This window comes from Schistocerca cancellata, chromosome 3, assembly GCF_023864275.1.
Source record: "Schistocerca cancellata isolate TAMUIC-IGC-003103 chromosome 3, iqSchCanc2.1, whole genome shotgun sequence".
NCBI classification, from domain to species: domain Eukaryota; kingdom Metazoa; phylum Arthropoda; class Insecta; order Orthoptera; family Acrididae; genus Schistocerca; species Schistocerca cancellata.
The window spans coordinates 728,706,296-728,725,295 of record NC_064628.1 but is presented as its reverse complement, the minus strand read 5'-3'; the positions used below and the strand labels follow the sequence as shown (position 1 = coordinate 728,725,295).

Below are 19,000 nucleotides of genomic sequence, written 5' to 3'. Positions count from 1 at the left end.
CCAATTTTTCTTTTGTTTCCTTTACTGCTTGCTCAATATACAGATTGAATAACATCGGGGAGAGGCTACAACCCTGTCTTACTCCCTTCCCAACCACCGCTTCCCTTTCATGCCCCTCGACTCTTATAACTGCCATCTGGTTTCTGTACAAATTGTAAATAGCCTTTCGCACCCTGTATTTTACCCCTGCCACCTTTCGAATTTGAAAGAGAGTATTCCAGTCAACATTGTCAAAAGCTTTCTCTAAGTCTATAAATGATAGTAACGTAGGTTTGCCTTTCCTTAATCTTTGTTCTAAGATAAGTCGTAAGGTCAGTATTGCCTCATGTGTTCCAGTATTTCTACGGAATCCTAACTGATCTTCCCCGAGGTCGGCTTCTACTAGTTTTTCCATTCGTCTGTTAAGAATTCGTGTTAGTATTTTGCAGCTGTGGCTTATTAAACTGATTGTTCGGTAATTTTCACATCTGTCAACACCTGCTTTCTTTGGGATTGAATTTTTATATTCTTCTTGAAGTCTGAGGGTATTTCATACATCTTGCTCACCAGATGGTAGAGTTTTGTCAGGACTGGCTCTCCCAAGGCCGTCAGTAGTTCCAATGGAATGTTGTCTACTCCGGGGGCCTTGTTTCGACTGAGGTCTTTCAGTGCTCTGTCAAACTCTTCACGCAGTATCGTATCTCCCATTTCATCTTCATCTACATCCTCTTCCATTTCCATAATATTGTCCTTAAGTGCATCGTCCTTGTATAGACCCTCTATATACCCCTTCCACATTTCTGCTTTCCCTTCTGTGCTTAGAACTGGGTTTCCATCTGAGCTCTTGATGTTCATACAAGTGGTTCTCTTTTCTCCAATGGTCTCTCTAATTTTCCTGTAGGCACTATCTATTTTACCCCTAGTGAGATAAGCTTCTACATCCTTACATTTGTCCTCTAGCCATCCGTCCTAAGCCATTTTGCACTTCCTGTCGATCTCATTTTTGAGACGTTTGTTTTTCTTTTTGCCTGCTTCATTTACTGCATTTTTATATTTTCTCCTTTCATCATTTAGATTCAATATTTCTTCTGTTACCCAAGGATTTCTACTAGGCCTCGTCTTTTTACCTACTTGATCCTCTGCTGCCTTCACTACTTCATCCCTTAAAGCTACCCATTCTTCCTCTACTGTATTTCTTTTCCCCATTCCTGTCAATTGTTCCCTTATGCTCTCCCTGAAACACTGTACAACCTCTGGTTCTTTCAGTTTATCCAGGTCCCATCTCCTTAAATTCCCACCTTTTTGCAGTTTCTTCAGTTTTAATCTACAGGTCATCACCAATAGATTGTGGTCAGAGTCCACATCTGCCACTGGAAATGTCTTACAATTTAAAACCTGGTTCCTTAATCCCTGTCTTACCATTATACAATCTATCTGATACCTTTTAGTATCTCCAGGGTTCTTCCATGTATACAACCTTCTATCATGATTCTTAAACCAAGTGTTACCTATGATTAAGTTGTGCTCTGTGCAAAATTCTACCAGGCGGCTTCCTCTTTCATTTCTTAGCCCCAATCCATATTCACCTTCTACGTTTCCTTCTCTCCCTTTTCCTACACTTGAACAAACTAGGCAGCACCAATGTCATGTACAGTCTGTACATAAGGAAAGAGAGACGTGTCGATATTAGAGTGCCCAGGTTCACTGGACGCAGGACAGGTGCAACGTCATCTTTCCAGAGAAGTCTGTGTTTTAATATCACTATGGATGTATCGGAGTGTGTAGGCTCTGGGAAGGACAAAGACTATATTGCACTCGTAGCCTTCATGATTGATCAGCAACTGGCGTATAGGAAGGGGGCGCCATTAAACGCACAAGACGATCACGTCTGGTTCATATTGTAAGTCAGCTGGCCAGCAATAGTTACACCTTCTGATATGTTAATGCCTAGGGTGGTGCCTACCTTCTGGACCACCGTGATGTTATCTATCAATTCTAACTACAAGACCGCACGTTGCTCGTTCAGACCTGACATAATCTGAAGTCGAAGCTGAATTCACCAATGAAAAGACGTAATGTAGCCATATTCGTTTTTGGGTTCCAGGTTTTGTGGTGTGGTGACGCATAACGTTATATTGACGTTCTGAGCAACAAATCTTGGAACACGTGTCACTGTCTGGTTAACCTTATTATGACACTGTACTTCTTCCCCACTTCCTCTCAGGGGTGCACTCGGGTCGGCCCTGACATGGATGACAGAGAACGACCAAGTCGAAGGGCGCAGGTAGAGGGATGCTAGGAGAATGAGGTTATTCGGCGAATGGACAGTCCTGTCTGTTTCTTCGACTTAAATCTCATTGGGCACACGTGGGTAGCTTTGTGGAGACGTACAGTACCACGTCCACATGCACCATCGATTATCCAGCAGTTGTCATCAGGACTGATGGAGGAATAGAAATCCGTACCACAAAGAATGCTTTTTAAACTTGAGTACAAATGTGTGTGAAATATGATGGGACTTAACTGCTAAGGTCATCAGTCCCTAAGCTTACACACTACTTAACCTAAATTATCCTAAGGACAAACACACACATCCATGCCCGAGGGAGGACTCATACTTCCGCCGGGACCAGCCGCATAGTCCATGACTGCAGCGTCCTAGACCGCTCGGCTAATCCGGCGCGACCCAAATTAGTGTTCAGCATGGGAGTGGGTTGCAGAGTTTGCATTGCTGTCAATGGTGATCACACATCCTATTAAGAACCACGTCCCGCCTTTTGTAACGTACAGTGGACCATTATGACACGTGGTGACTTCACTATAATTGTAGTTTGAAACGCCATCTTTGTTAGTCTCATTGGGTATTAATCTCAGTTACCTCCTGAGGGACAGCACAATCTGCATACTTGGCTTGAATACGCATTTATATTCAGGCATACATTTTTCGCGGTGTTTCCACGCCTTTGGGCAGCATCTGCTTACATCATTTCACACTACGTAAGGACTTATGACCACAGCAGTTGAGTCCCATAGTGCTCAGAGCCATTTGAACACTACGTAAATTTATGTACATGAAGAATTAACAATATGTTCCAAATAGCTGTAATACGGTATACAGCACTTACATGTGAAAAACACTAAATATTTACAAACTCTTGGGCAAAACACAATTTCATGTCTCCCAACAATGAAAACTGTAGCAAATGGAGCAAACTACTTACGGCGGTCTGAAGTAGTCATTCGTTCCTGTGGTTATTTATCAGTAGACTGCAAGTATCGACCAATAAAAATAGTGTTTTCATAGGTACATTATCCTATGGGCATAACATTTTCCCCTACTGAAAGGAGCTTAGGGGACATAAATTGTTGCGCTGGATAACATATACTATGTGATATCCGGACACCTGGCTGAAAATGATTTGTAAGTTCGTGGCGCACTCCATCGTTAATTCAAGAATTCAGTATGACGTTGGCCAACCCTTACCCTTAATGACAGCTTCCACTCTCGTAAGCATACCTTCTATCACGTGCTGGAAGATTCCTCGGGGAATGGCAGCCAATTCTTCACAGTGTGCTGCACTGGAAAGACGATCGATGTCGGTACGTGGGGTCTTCAAACGGTTCAAAGGGCTCTGAGCACTATGTGACTTAACATCTATGGTCATCAGTCCCCTAGAACTTAGAACTACTGAAACCTAACTAACCTAAGGACATCACAGAACACCCAGTCATCACGAGGCAAAGAAAATCCCTGACCCCGCCGGGTATCTAACCCGGGAACTTGGGCGCGGGAAGCGAAAACGCTACCGCACGACCACGAGCTGCGGACGCGTGAGGTCTGTCACGAAGTTGGCGATCCAAAACATTCCAAAGGTGTTCTATGGGATTCAGGTCAGGATTCTGTGCAGGCCAGTCCATTACGGGTATGTTATTGTCGTGTAGCCACTCCGCCATAGGCCGTGCATTATTAACAGGTGCTCGATCCTGTTGAAAGAGGCAATCACCATCCCCGAATTGCTCTTCAAGTGGGAAACAAGAAGGTGCTTAGATCATCAATGTAGGCCTGTGCTGTGATAGTGCCACGCAAAATAACAACGGGTGCAATCCCCCTCCATGAAAAACACGATCAAACAATAACACCACCGCCTCCGAATTTTACTGTTGGCGCTACACATGCTGGCAGATAACGTTCACCGGGCATTCGCCATACCTACACCCTGCCTTCGGATCGCCACATTGTGTACCATGATTCGTCACACCACACAACGTTTTCAAACTGTTCAATCGTCCAATGTTTACGCTTCTTACACCAAGCGAGGCATCGTTTGGCATTTACCGGCGAGATGTGTGGCTTATGAGCAGCCGCTCGCCCATGAAATCCAAGTATTCTCACCTCCAACTTAACTGTCATATAACCTGCTGTGGATCCTGATGCAGTTTGAAATTCATGGGTAATGATCTATATGCCTATTACATATTATGACCCTCTTCAGCTGTCGGTAATCCCTGTCAGTCAAGAGGCGAGGTCGGCCTGTGCGCTTTTATGCTGTACGTGTCCCTTCACGTTTCCACTTCACTATCACATCGGAAGCAGAGGACCTAGGGATGTTTAGTAGTGTGGAAATCTCACGTAAGGACGTATGACACAAGTGACACCCAATCACCTGACCACGTTCGAAGTCCGTGAGTTCCGTGGAGCGCCCCATTCTGCTCTCTCACGATGTCTAATGACTACTGAGGTCGCTGATATGGAGTGCCTGGCAGTAGGTGGCAGCACAATGCACCTAAAATGAAAAACACATGTTTTTGGGGGTGTCCGATACTCTGGATCACATAATGTACAATATAATAGCGGACTCTGGGTGTGGATGCTTCTCTGGAATTAAGAGTTTCCAAAATAGAGTAAATCTTGGCTGTCCGCAAAAAAAAAAAAAAAAAATAAATAAATAAATAAATAAAATAAAAATAAATAAATAATTAAAATAAAAAATAGAAAATAAATAAATAAATAAAATGAGAAAACATTTGTATTTCGTAATGGTTTTAGCAAATATGTGAGCCCGTCTTACCTGCCTCACACAAACAAGTTTAAGCCGGCCACTATGGCCGAGCGGTTCTATGTGCTTGAGTCCGGAACCGCGCTGCTGCTACGGTCGCAGGTTCGAATCCTGCGTCGGGCATGGATGTGTGTGCTGTCCCTAGGTTAATTAGGTCTAAGTCTAGGGGACTGATGACCTCCGATGTTAAGTCCCATTGTGTTCAGAGCCATTTGAACCATTTGACGAAGGTTAAATTGAAATTGAAATTTTAAATTTCCAATCGAAGAGAATGTCTTTATATGCCGAACTCGACCTACGATTGGGGACAGAGTGGGAGAAAACTATTTGTTACACATGTATCCGCCTTAAGTGTTGTCGAAGACCAACAACAAATTGTCGAGGAAGTTGATATTTCTTTAACTCGTCCAGATCAACAATGTAATTAATAGCCATCTGCATATCCACTACTTCAAGTAATATTTAGTATTCAACTAATGCTTGTACCTTGGAAAAATTATTACATATTATTTGGTAATATAACGATGAGGCAACATACAAAAATTCATCATCAAATTTCTGTTTTTACTGCTAATTCACTTTACTTTGAGGAAAGTGAGTCATGCAGTACCAGGCTACTTTCACACAGAAATATGTGGTGTTTGTAAGGAATCTGTTGCACAGGTAGGACACACCATCATTTAGTGTGTTTCTGAACAAGAAAGCATCGGCTGCCTGTCCATGTGAAATACGGAATTCATGCTGTGTGCTCTGTAACTGCTTTTCCCGCGTAATAAACTGAGGTGTAACCAGATTTTCTCCTAAATTAATTTCTACCCATTACATTCCTTCGGAAAGTTTCTAATACCAGCTGCTTCATTTCAAAATGAAGTAACATTATACATGGTTTTTCTTATCCCTGTTTGCAGCAACAGCAAGAGGAATTAGCAAAACTGTTTCTTCTTCATTGCAGATTATTATATTCATAACATCCAAACAAATGGTAACTTATATTTTAATTAATGCGATTTGCAGACGCCAATATAATTAATTATAGCAAATATAATCTGTTCAGCACGACAGACAAGCGCAACTGTGATTTCCATCCACAGATTTATCATTACCACTCACTAATTCCCATGGACAATAATTATTAAATCAATCTGTAGTCATCATTATGCTGTAAAAGCCCATCCACATTTGTACGAAGAAACGGATGTGTCAAAGCCTGTAGTTTCTAGATGCAGTTTAATGCTCTCAACTCAAGAAAGACGCAAATATCGTGTGCTTTATCCACAAATCCTTTTCGGTTACGAATCACTTCTTGTAGATTTGTTGTAAAAATGTTTTAAACATTGTTTTCAAGACTCCAGGTTCTATTTTTTCGTATCAGGTTTTGGCAGACATTTCTATCCGCATATTTTTCTTACTGTAAGTGTGTCGTTCAAATTTTCGACAGTAAAGTTCATTTATAGCTTTCTTAAGAAATATCGCCTTTGTAAAGAAAAAAAACAATGGCCATTAACAATTAAGCATGAAGAATATTATTTTTCAGTTCAGTGAATGATTCCCATAACTTCCAACATTAGTGGGAATGAAATTCCTGTGTATTTATCTTTGTATTTATATCATTAATTTCAGGTAAATTGTTGGAAGGAACCACAGTTGATTACCCTCCATATCAACAACGGTCTCCCATTATCCTACTATGCCAGAAAATTTAAAGTTGAAGCTTCGTTATTCTGGTGATAACTGAAATATAATATCTTAGAAATCGTTAGTCTGCAAAATATGACCAAAGATGTGATGATGATGAAAGAGTCTTTAACGGAAGTACAAATTGTGTAATAATGTACGCAAATTATTTTGTCGTTACATCACTTGTTTGTGCACCCACAGTACGTCTAGATGTACTCGACAAGGAGTTTTGTCCAAACAGATGTGGGTCCTGTTTCGTATGGTTATTTACATCGTTATTCTTTCTTCATTAGGCGTTGAAGGACTTAATGGATAGTAAAAATGTTATTATATATTAGTTTCCGTATTAGGAGAAGGAGAGGCGGAGATGACAGTTTTCATAATTATCTGCAGATTTATGCCAAATTTAACTCCAGACTGACAACTACAACCTACATACTAGACGTATGTAACCAATTCTGATACCATAGAAAACAAATCAAGGAAACTATGAGAAGTAGACCATTCCTCTCCTAAAGATGTCAGCTCGTATTAAAGATAGGTCACAAGTCGAGAATAAATGCCTGAGATTGTACAGCTGCACCAGGGAATCGTATGATAAAGATTCCTGAACTGTGGGAGAACCAGAAATGAAGAAAACCGAAGCAGCTGATATGGGGTATCATTGAAGAATTCTGGGAGTGAAGCGGACGGGTAAAAGAAAAGAGGGAGTTTGTCGCAGTCACAGTAAGGAAAGGAATATATGGAAACTATTGAATAGAAGGGCGGACATAATGATTAGAGTCTCGTTAAGATATCAGCTTCAGTAATTGTGGAGGCGGGTACAGGCGCGCAAATATACAGGGTAGGATTGGGACACTAATTACTGAGGACTATGGCTTACTATTACTGAGGTCTATGACACATTACTACGACAAATTACTGAGGACTATGTGGGTAAGCGCTACTCTTTAATGAAGAGATTGGCGTACGACTTGAAACAGTAGCGGACAACATCAAACAGGCCGGTATTGAAAAAACGAACTGTTATGGTGCTACTATTTCATAATTATTTCCCCAATATGACGAAATGCGTCGTCACCACTCTTCTGGGCCGGCGTCTTTGAATAGTAATTAAAACTTGCTAGGTCCTGGTTTATAACCTCCTCACTGCTTACATTTTGAACTAAAAACCACTAGCAATGCGTTCGAAGTCACGCGTTTTGCCGACGACCTTGTCAAAGTGGGCGGAGAACAGCGGTTCAGGATATTCTCTTGGCCTTGGGGTGGGAAACTGTCCTTAAAAGATGGAAGAATCATCAGTGATCAACAGACGGAGGATGCAAAAGGCAATGTAAACCACTGCACTAAACACACATTACATGTATTCACAGGACATGTAGCTTGTAATTGAACAGTGTCAAGATGAGCTCTCCATTGGCCAAATTTCCTAACAAGTCCCCCATTCCAATACCCAGGAGTAGTCTACCAAGGCGGGAGGTGACCATATGAAGAAGATCGAAAAACCAACAAAAATGGTAACATTCTCAGAGTCTGGGTGTGGAATGTCAGAAGTTTTAACGTGGCACGAAAGCTAGAAAATCAGAAAAGGAAAGTGATAAGGAAATACAAATGCTCAATCTAGAAATAGAGGTGTCAGTGAAGTAAAATAAAACGACGACAGGGAAATCTCGTCTGATGACTATAGGTTAACATCAACATCAGCAGAAAGTTGAATAACGGGAGTAGCATTTCTTACGAATAGCAAGATAGGGCAGAAGGTGAATGAGTGTGAACAATTCAGTGATAGAATTGTTCAGATCAGAATCAACAGCAAACCAACACCGACAACGATATTTCAGATATATATATATATATATGCCGACGTCGCAAGCCGTAGATGAAGAGACAGAGAGAGTATATGAGGATAAAGAACACGTAATTCAATGCGTAAAGGGAGATGAAAGTCTAACAGTCATGGGGTACTGGAATGTGGTTGCAGGAGAACAAGCAGAAGAAAGGGTTAAGGCAGTCAATGGCGTTAGACGTAGGAATGATAGAGGAGAAAGACTGAATGCTGCAATATTAAACATCAGCAAGTAATAGCGATTACACTGTACAAGAATCCCAATTAGAGTATGTATGCTTGGAAAATGTCGGGAGGTACGGGAAGTTTGCAGATAAAATTCATCATTGACAGAAAGGGACTCTGAAATAAGATATTGGACTGTAATGTGTATCCAGGAGCAGATACAGACTCAGATCACAATTTAGTACTGATAAACAGAACGCCGTAGTGTAAGATACTAGTCAGGAGGAATCGCAGTGCAAAGAATTGGGATAAGGAATTACTAACAAGTGAAGAAACACGCTTCAAGTTCTTTACGGCTACAGACACTGCGATAATGAATAGCGAAGCTGTCAGTTGCGTTGCAGAGGTATGGACATGTGTAAAAGGAACAATTACAGAAGTTGGAAACAGCACAGGTACAAGGAAGGTAGATGCGAAGAAACCAAGGGTAACAGAAGAAAAAATACGAAACAGTTCAAAGAAATTCAGGGACAGAAAAATAAGAGTCACACAGGAACTAAATAAATATGAAGTGAATGGAAACTGGAGGAAAGTGCCTGTATGAAAAATGTAAACATATCTAAGAATAAATGATTGTCTGAGGGAGTCATTCAGCATACAGAAAAGTCAAGAGGTGTGGTGCCATTAAGTGGGCAAAGGAAATTCCACTGTTAAATGCAGACGAGCCAACAGATATGCAGAAAGAATAGATTGGAGACCTCCAGGAGGGTGACTACTTGTCTGATGTGGTGGAAGAGGGAACATGAGTTGCACAAGGAAGAATTATGGGATCAAGCATTAGAATTAGATTTTAAAGGAGTTCTACAAGACTTAAAATCAAATATGGCAGACGGAACAGATAATAGTGTTCTGCAATGTCTAAAGCCAATTTGACAAGCGACAAACAAAACGACCATTAACGTTAATATGCAGAAGGCTGGTAATACGGAATCAGATTTTTGGAAACACATCATCCACACAATTCCGAAGATTGCAAAAGCAGGCAGAGAGAGAATTATTGAACCATCAGCGTAACGGCTCTTTCATCCAAGTTGTTGAGAAGACTAAATTACAGAATATCAGAAAATAAAACTTAGTTTCAGTTTGGCTGTAGAACAGATATCGCTCCTAAACAGGCAGTTCTGACGTTACGGTTGATAATGGAATCTACACTGAAAAAAAAAATCAAGAGACTATCATGGGATTTGTCGATCTGTGAAAAGCATTCGACAGTGTCAAGTGGTGCAATATTCTAATTTCTGATAAAATTGAGAATAAGCTGTAGGAAAAGACGGGTCATATATAATATGTGCATGAGGCAAGAGAGAAGAATAAGACTGGAAGATTAAGAACGAAGTGCTCTGATTAAAAAGTTTGTATGACAGGGCTGCAGTCTTTCGCACCTACTGTTCAATGTACTCACCGAAGGAGAAATGACGGAGACAGATGAAACGTTAAAGGGTGGGATTAAACTTCAAGTTGAAATAATCTCTCCCCCTAGCTGACATGGTCAGCGTGTCAGACTGTAACGCAGCTGGACTGGGTAAAACCCGGGACGGAGGTTTTCTCTCCACGAGCCTGGGTTTTGTGTATTTCTCGTCATAAACAACACGCCATTAAAATTGCTACACCACGACGATGACGTGCTACTGATGCGAAATTTAACCGACTGGAAGAAGATGCTGTGGTATGCAAATGATTAGCTTTTCAGAGCATTCACACAAGGTTGGCGCCGGTGGCGACACCTACAACATGCTGACATGAGGAAAGATTCCAACCAATACACAAACGTACACAAACTGCAGTTGACCGGCGTTGCCTGGTGCATCATTGTTGTGATGCCTCGTGTAAGAACGAGAAATGCGTACATCACGATTCCGACTTTGATAAAGGTCGGATTGTAGCCTACCGCGATTACGGTTTATCGTATCGCGACATTGCTGCTGGCGTTGGTCGAGATCCAATGACTGTTAGTAGAATATGGAATCGATGGGTTCAGGAAGGTAATACGAAACGCCGGGCTGGATCCCAACGGCCTCGTATCACTAGTAGTTGAGATGACAACCATCTTAGTTTCATGGCTATAACGGATCGTGCATCCACGTCTCGATCCCTGTGTCAACAGATGGGGACGTTTGCAAGACAACAACCATCTGCACGAACAGTTCGACGACGTTGGCAGCAGACCATGGCTGCTGTTACCCTTGACTCTGCATCACAGACAGGAGCGCCTGCGACAGTGTACTCAACGACGAACCTGGGTGCACGAATGGCAGAACGTCATTTTTTCGGATGAATCCAGGTTCTGTTTACAGTATCATGGTGGTCGCATCCGTGTCTGGCGACATCGCGGTGAACGCACATTGGAACCGTGTATCCGTCATCGCCATACTGGCGTATCACCCGGCGTGACGGCATGGGGTGCCATTGGTTACACGTCTCGGTCACCTCTTGTTCGTATTGACGGACATTGAACAGTGGACGTTACATTTCAGATGTGTTACGACCTGTGGCTCTACCCTTCATTCGATCCCTGCGAAACCCTTCATTTTAGCAAGATAATGCACGACCGCATGTTGCAGGTGCTGTACGGGCCTTTCTGGATACAGAAAATGTTGGACTGCTGCCCTGGCCAGCACATACTCCAGATCTCTCACCAATTGAAAACGTCTGATCAGTGGTGGCCGAGCAACTGGCTCGTCACAATACGCCAGTCACAAACTCTTGATGAACTGTGGTATCGTGTGGAAACTGCAGAGGCAGCTGTACCTGTACACGTCATCCAAGCTGTTTTACTCAATGCCCAGACGTATCAAGGCCATTATTACGGCCAGAGGTGGTTGTTCCGGGTACTGATTTCGCAGAATCTATGCACCCAAATTGCATGAAAATGTGATCACATGTCAGTTCTAGTATAATATATTTGTCCAACGAATACCCATTTATAATTTGCATTTATTCTTGGTGTAGCAATTTTATTTGGTAGTAGTCTATTTCACCATCATTGACACACCCAAGTCACCCTATGTGGCGTGAAGTGAAAAGAATTGTAACTCGGAGGCCGTAATTCCCGAAGTTGGGACTCCTGACTATCAATGCCATGCGATTATTTCATTTCACAACATGAAATGACAATCATAAGAGCTGCGAATGACATTGCTATTCTCAGTGAAAATGAAGGCTAATTACAGGATGTGCTGAGTGGGATGAATTGTGTAGTGAATACAGAAGATGGATGAAATTAGATCTAAGAAAACCGAAGGTAATGCGAAGCAACAGCAATGATATCAGTGAGAAACTTAACAACAAAATTGCGGATCACAAAGCACAAGAAGTTAAGGGATTCTGCTACCCAGCCAGCAAACTAACTCAAGGAGGAATTGAAAAGCAGATTAGCACTGGGAAAAAGTTACACCTGGCCAGGCAAATTCACTAGCATCAATTCGAGCAAACAATTTTTGGGAATTTACGTTTAGAGAACATCACTGTATGGCAGTGAGAACTGAACTGTGGAAAAACAGGAACGGAAGAGAATGAAACGTTTCAGATTTGGTGCTACAGACAAAGTAAGAAATGAGGAGGTTTTCCGCAGAATCTACGAGGAAAGGAGCAAATGTGAAACAGTGAGAAGAAGAAGGGGCGGTATGATAAGACATCTACAAAGGCGGCAGGTATTAACTTTTATGGTAGTAGAGGGATCTGTAGAGCATAAAATATGTAGAGGAAGACAGAGATTACAATACATCCAGTAGATATTTTATGAAGTTGGCAGCAGTTGCTACTCTGAGATGAAAACATTGACACACAAAAGGAACCACCCCATCCCCTTTCCCATTTGTAGAAATCATCTGGTGACACGATTCCCTTTAAACTAAATGTGTACGCTTTCTTCTTTAATCTCTGATTGTTGTCCAACTCTAACGTTAAACTGATCGACGATACATTAAATCGTTATCTTTCTTCATTCCATGCTAGTATTAATTAATTCTAAGCAAGAACAAACTTTACAGCATTGCAGAAGATAACCAAATTGCTAGTCCGCTTAATGTCATTCACGAAAGCAGGTATTTAATAGAGTTTACACAAACACCTGGTCAAGCTAGTCTGTTTCACCGCTACAGGATTTCGAAACTGTAAAAATGGTCGAAGTTTCTTCCGAACATTTTTGAGGTTTCTGTAAACGATAAACGGACCAATGCTTTCGGTAGAAAATGCAGCACATGATACATTGGCCAGATACGACAGTGAATACAACATGACTCATAAAACTCTGCCACATAGTGACACGTACGCTGGTCTACTGTTATTTCCAGCAGTCTCCTTAATCATGAAATTACGCAAGCGTACCTCAGATGGTAATATTTCCTCATAGTCTGTGACAGATCCTCTCGCTTTATGGCTTGAATAATACAGGTGGAACCAACAGTGATTCTAGAAATTCGGAACAGGCCAGCTGGAATGCTCAGTGTGGGGCAAGAGCTCGTAAAAAGCTTAAAATTGGGGATCGAAATCCAGAAATGACTTATCTTTTTTTCACAGTATACTCTTTACATCACAGGTTTACCGTTTCATAACATTTTTCTCTGATATCATTCCGTGTAATACAACAGCAGTTTCTTTCAGACCGACTTAATTTCTTTTCACAATTCCCGTAAATTCCGGAGGTGAGGGTGATGAGCTCTGACGCCACGTTCAGTCACATCCCAAATACGTTCAATCTGGTTCAGATAAGGCGAGTTCGGGAACCAGCACCTCAACTGAAATTCACCAACGTGTTCCTATTACTACTCCATGACATGCCTGCCCAAGTGACATAGCGCATTGGCCGTCCGGTCACACGGTAGACCTGAAGTGGTGTACGCGGTCTGCCACCAGTGTACGAGACTCATTGGCCGTCATGATGCATCCCACGAGCTCCACTAGACCCACGGAGCGTAATGGAGCCGCTGCCACCAGGTCTCCATTCCGCTGTATAGAAGGCAGGAAGGTGTCCCCTAGAAGGGGATGGACTCGCGTCCTCTCATTGGCACAATGAACAAAACATCGGGAGTCAATAGACGAAGCAACGCTCTGTTACTGGATGAAATGTAAGCCGCCGATGGCTTGCTATGACTGGCAATAAAACGGGCGTAGAATATCGTCGACGTACAGATTTGATGTTAGGGTACCACTGGTTACAATCAAATGGTCCTCCTCTGACCCTAATGGCACCCCAAAGAATCATTTCTGGTTGCCGGGACGTAGGACGGGCGACAGCTACGTTCGTATCCCACCCCTTCTCTAAAAAAATGGCTCTGAGCACTATGGGACTTAACATCTACGGTCATCAGTCCCCTAGAACTTAGAACTACTTAAACCTAACCAACCTCAAGACATCACACAACACCCAGTCATCACGAGGCAGAGAAAATCCCTGACCCCGCCGGGAATCGAACCCGGGAACCAGGGCGTGGGAAGCGACCCCTTCTCTGGGGCGTCTCTGGATACGCCTTCGCTGGTCATACAGTTCGAAGCTAGACTCACCACTGAGGAAAATTCTATTTCAGTCGGTAATATTACAGGAAAAAGACGTGTTTGCATATGCCTGACGAGCGGTGGGATACGAATTTGACTGTAGCCCGCCACAGGGCATTGATTCACCTGTAAATCCCACCTGTCGCTACTTATTGGGCAGCCAGTGCGACATTGGCAAGCAAGTTCAAGGCTTCGTTGAGCGATCTTTGAGGAGACACTGTCAGTAGCCCTTTGGTACATCACGGTAGTCAATTGCTCAGGAGCTCCACGTCTATTGGCTCGTATACATCTCCGCAACAGTCGTTCACCCCTGTCATCTATGACCCCCTGTAGCATCACAATTGACTTGGCACCGTATCTGAATAGCGTCACTTGGTCAATCGCCTGTACTTTGAACACGGCAGCACGCGACCCGTTTACGGACATTGCTGTTTCGGAAATGCTCTTACCCTTGTCCTGAAAGCTCTTTTGGACATCAGATAAATCGCTCGCTTTCCGCATTGCGACAACGGTTGCTCTTTTTCCGCGTTTCCCTGACACCTTTGCTAGTGCTGCCACCTGCGTCTTTGAGTGGTTGTTGTACGTTGATGTCAAACATATGCGTCGATATCATTAAAGAGATTCGACGCTGTAATTCAAAATATCTCACTACAGCAGTGGAGCTTAAGTTGTATGACGTTACCTTGTATTGTGCTCTGGCTCGTGGCTAATCCTCTCGGATCGCTATATAATGCCACGTATGGGGTAACCTCATAACAATAAGATTTATCTGTCTTTATTGGCAATTTATTGACCGCATTATAATGGAAAGTCCCGAATATTTGTTGAACGCCGACCCCAAACCAAGTAAACTGAAGTTCACAAATGACATTTAAATCTGCCGCGAGCATGACCAGAGAGTGTAAACAATGTCTCAGAGAATATAAGTCTCCCTCGGAAAGCTATCAGGTCAATGACTGCTTGCACGTTAATAAAACGGTCCCCAATTTACCACTGACATCTATGTTTTACAGTACTACAGGTATCTGACGGGTAGCGACGCTAATTTTAAAAATTTTAATTCAAATATACGTAAAATCATTTCTCTTGGACAGCTCCTTTCCTCCCATTGACGAATTTCAACTAAAAAACTGGCAGCCAGCAAAAAAGAAAAAAAAGCATAGCAGCATGAGTAGGAATAAAATGATAAATCACTATTAATATCCTATAAATTGACTCGTTCCACATCATTTTGATAAAAGCATGGTTCAAATCATCTATGGAACACGTAACTGACTAACTAAAGCTTAACCCGGTCTTTCTAGAAGAAACGTTATCCGCTGCCAGGCACTTTAAGTTTGATTTGCAGATCATCCATGTAGATGTAAAATTAATTTTCCATTTAAATGTCTTCCTTATTTCAATCTCCCATTTCACGTGCAAACGTATGGCTAGTCAGCGTTATGGCACGAAAAACGAATTTTCATAAAAGAATAAACTGAAGAAAAAGAATCACAGAAACAAGAGCTACCAGAGACAATGAAGGCAAGAGATGAGAACGTCAAGAGAAACGATGAGGCAAGATCCTTCCACGTTATGGCTTATATACTGAAGCGGCAAAGAAACTGGCATAGACATCCGTATTCTAATACAGAGATATGTAAACAGGTAGAATACGACCCAGAGGTCGTCAAAGCCCATGTAAGACAAGAAGTGTCTGGCGCAGTTGCCAGATCGGTTACTGCCGTCACAATGGCAGGTTATCAAGAATTAAGTTAGTATGAACGTGTTGTTACAGTCGGAGCACGAGTGATGGGACGAGGTAGGGAAGAAGTGGGGAGTTTCCAGTGCGACCATTTCATGAGTGTACCGCGAATATCAAAAATCCGTTAAAACATCAAATTGTCCTCATCGCTGCGGCGGAAATAAGATCCTGAAAGAAAGGGACCACCGATGACTGAAGAGAATCGTTTAACGTGACAGAAGTGCAACCCTTCCGCAAATTGCTGCAGATTTCAGTGCTGGCCCATCAGAAACTGTCAGCGTGCAAACCATTCAATGAAACACCATGAATACTGGCTTTCGGAACCAAAGGTCTACTCGTGTATCCTTAATGACTGCATGGCACTAAGCTTTACGCCTCGCCTCGGCCCGTCAACAGCGACATTGAACTGTTGATGACTGGAAGCAATTTGCCTGGTCGGACGAGTCTCGTTTCAATCTATATCCTACGGATGGACGTGTACGGGCATGGAGACTACCTCATGAATCCTTGGATTCTGCTTGTCACAAGGGGAGATTTCAAGCTGTTGGAGGTTCTGTAATAGTGTGGGACGTATGCAGTTGGAGAGGTATGGGAGCCCTCATACGTCTAGATACTACTCTGACAGGTGACACGTACGTAAGCATCCTGTCTGGTCACCAGCATCCATTCACGTCCATTGTGCATTCCGTCTGACTTGGGCAATTCCAGCAGGACAATGCGACACTCCACACTTCCAAAATTACTACAGAGTGGCTCCAGGAGCACTCTTATGAGTTTAGGCACTTCCGCTGGCTACGAAACTCCCCAGACATGCACATTACTGAGCATATGTGGGATGCCTTGCAAGGCGCTGTTCAGAAGAGATCCCCAACCCCTCGTAATCTCACGGATTTATGGACAGCCGTGCAGGATTGGTGGTGTCAGTTCCCTCCAACACTACTTTCGAAATTAGTCGAGTCCGTGCTACTTTGTGCTGCTTCACTTTGGTTTGCTCGCGGTGGCCCTGCACGATATTACGCAGATGTACCAGTTCCTTCAGTGTATACTAATAGCACGGATTTTGCACAAAAGCATACAGTATCCTTCGTTTTTTAACTCCTGTTACTCTTATTACTCTTAATGTTAATTTTTTGCGCTTTATTATACAAATTCTTGAAGATTAATTTTTCTGTTGGAATAACATACGAAATACTTTTCTGTCTTACGTAGGTTTCAGTTACGAACTGCGTAATTCGTATTTTGTATTTTTCACAATGGTACCGGCGCTTATTAAATACCCTCTCCCTGACGTCAATTTACTGTGCCGTTACAAATACCAGTGCTTATTATTCTCACTCGTGCAGTACTGTTTATTCAATGGAACACTCACATACAATTTCTAATGCCTGATATAAAGGTCACACGAGCCATACAAGCAACCAACTCAGTTTCTTTCCTTTAAAATTTTATTATGGAAATCCTTAGCTGTCCGAGTTCTATTTACATACTTCATACAGAGAAAATTAAATTTTTATATCATCGATTATCAATTTATCGCATAGCTAACAAGACAGTCAAGTAGTATGACAACTTCTTCTGAATATTTCCTGTTATTCACCTTCTCTATGGATATTCCACCTAAATAGTAACTCTAGCTTATGTACCATTTGATAAACTGTGCACGTTCTCTTACTGACATAATAATTTGTCTTCTAATCCATCAAGCCTTCTTTGAAAAAAAAAATCAACACATCACCTGGCAACAAAACTCCATAACATCTCTCTTACAATTCTTTGAAATATTCGTTCCATTCTCCTCATTCAAACTATACAGACAAAGGTTATCTTTGGTGCAACACTCAAAATACATAAAATATGTCACAAAATTTAAAACATATGTAAAACACTAACAATAATCAAATCTAAATACGAAAAAAATTAACACAGCGTGAAAAGTTTCTTCTCACAATTTTTCACTTCCACTTAATGCTGTGCTACAAAGACACACTTTTAACAATTTCCCTATTTTTATCTCAATATCTATTACGAGAACAGTTCACTAATTGATGGAAACAGTTTTAGCCTATGCCACACAACTTCCGCGACACTACCTGCCAGAAATTCTGTAAAATCCTGTGATGTAACTATAGGGCGTAAGGTAAACTATGTTGCATTTTGGATAATTTATGTTTATTGAAGAACAATTATGTAAATCAGAAAGGTTGGCTACAGTCTATTCATCTCCATACTGTTTATTGTTCAGTGACTTACACTTTAGCATGTACTTGAAATGCCGATGTTCTTTACAAACTGCCGTCTTTGTGTTCTGGAACATCAAAGGGTATCTTCAACTAAATTAGACTATATTCACATTTTCTGTACCACGCTTGGTTTCAGTACCCATAAACTCGCCATTGTAGGAATCTTAAAAGCTGCTAATAAAATATACTACCCACTTCGTGACAACACAAAGATTCTCCAAGATTCACCAGTCATCTGGCAGTCCTGTGAGACCTTACGGAGAGCATTATCTCCCATCAAACAGTAAACTGTTGACGCGTTATGTTGTATTTGTGACGATTTTTTTAAATATGCATACTGGAGCACATTACTGGGAATCTGTTGAGCGGAAGAGATCGGCTTGGTTGATAATTACATACGACTCTGTCATTTATTTGCTTGAGTGCCGAGGTATATCGTGCCCTTAGTAACGACACACTGTTTCAGAATTCCGTTGACTCTCATTTTATGGTATCAATATTTCAATGACAGTTTGATAACGGAACTGCTGGAGGCGTAACGTAATTTTCCACATTGTATTGCAAATTTGCGATTTGGTGGAGGTCTATTAGCACTTACGTACAAAAATCATTACTTGGAAAACATCAAAATGTGAAACAGAGATGCAGATATAAGATCTTAGCTCTGAAGAACGCCGCCCACAGATCTTTTATTCTGTGTGTTGCTGACTGGTTTAACACGTATGGACGAGGAAGAACG

The 19,000-nt window shown here is 41.9% G+C and overlaps 1 protein-coding gene across 1 annotated transcript in view; it reads left to right on the top strand.

The window, feature by feature from the left end:
• The window catches only part of LOC126176985 (uncharacterized), a 1,181,096-nt gene that overhangs the window by 52,451 nt on the left and 1,109,645 nt on the right, over positions 1-19,000 (top strand). The gene's annotated exons all lie outside the window — the stretch shown is intronic.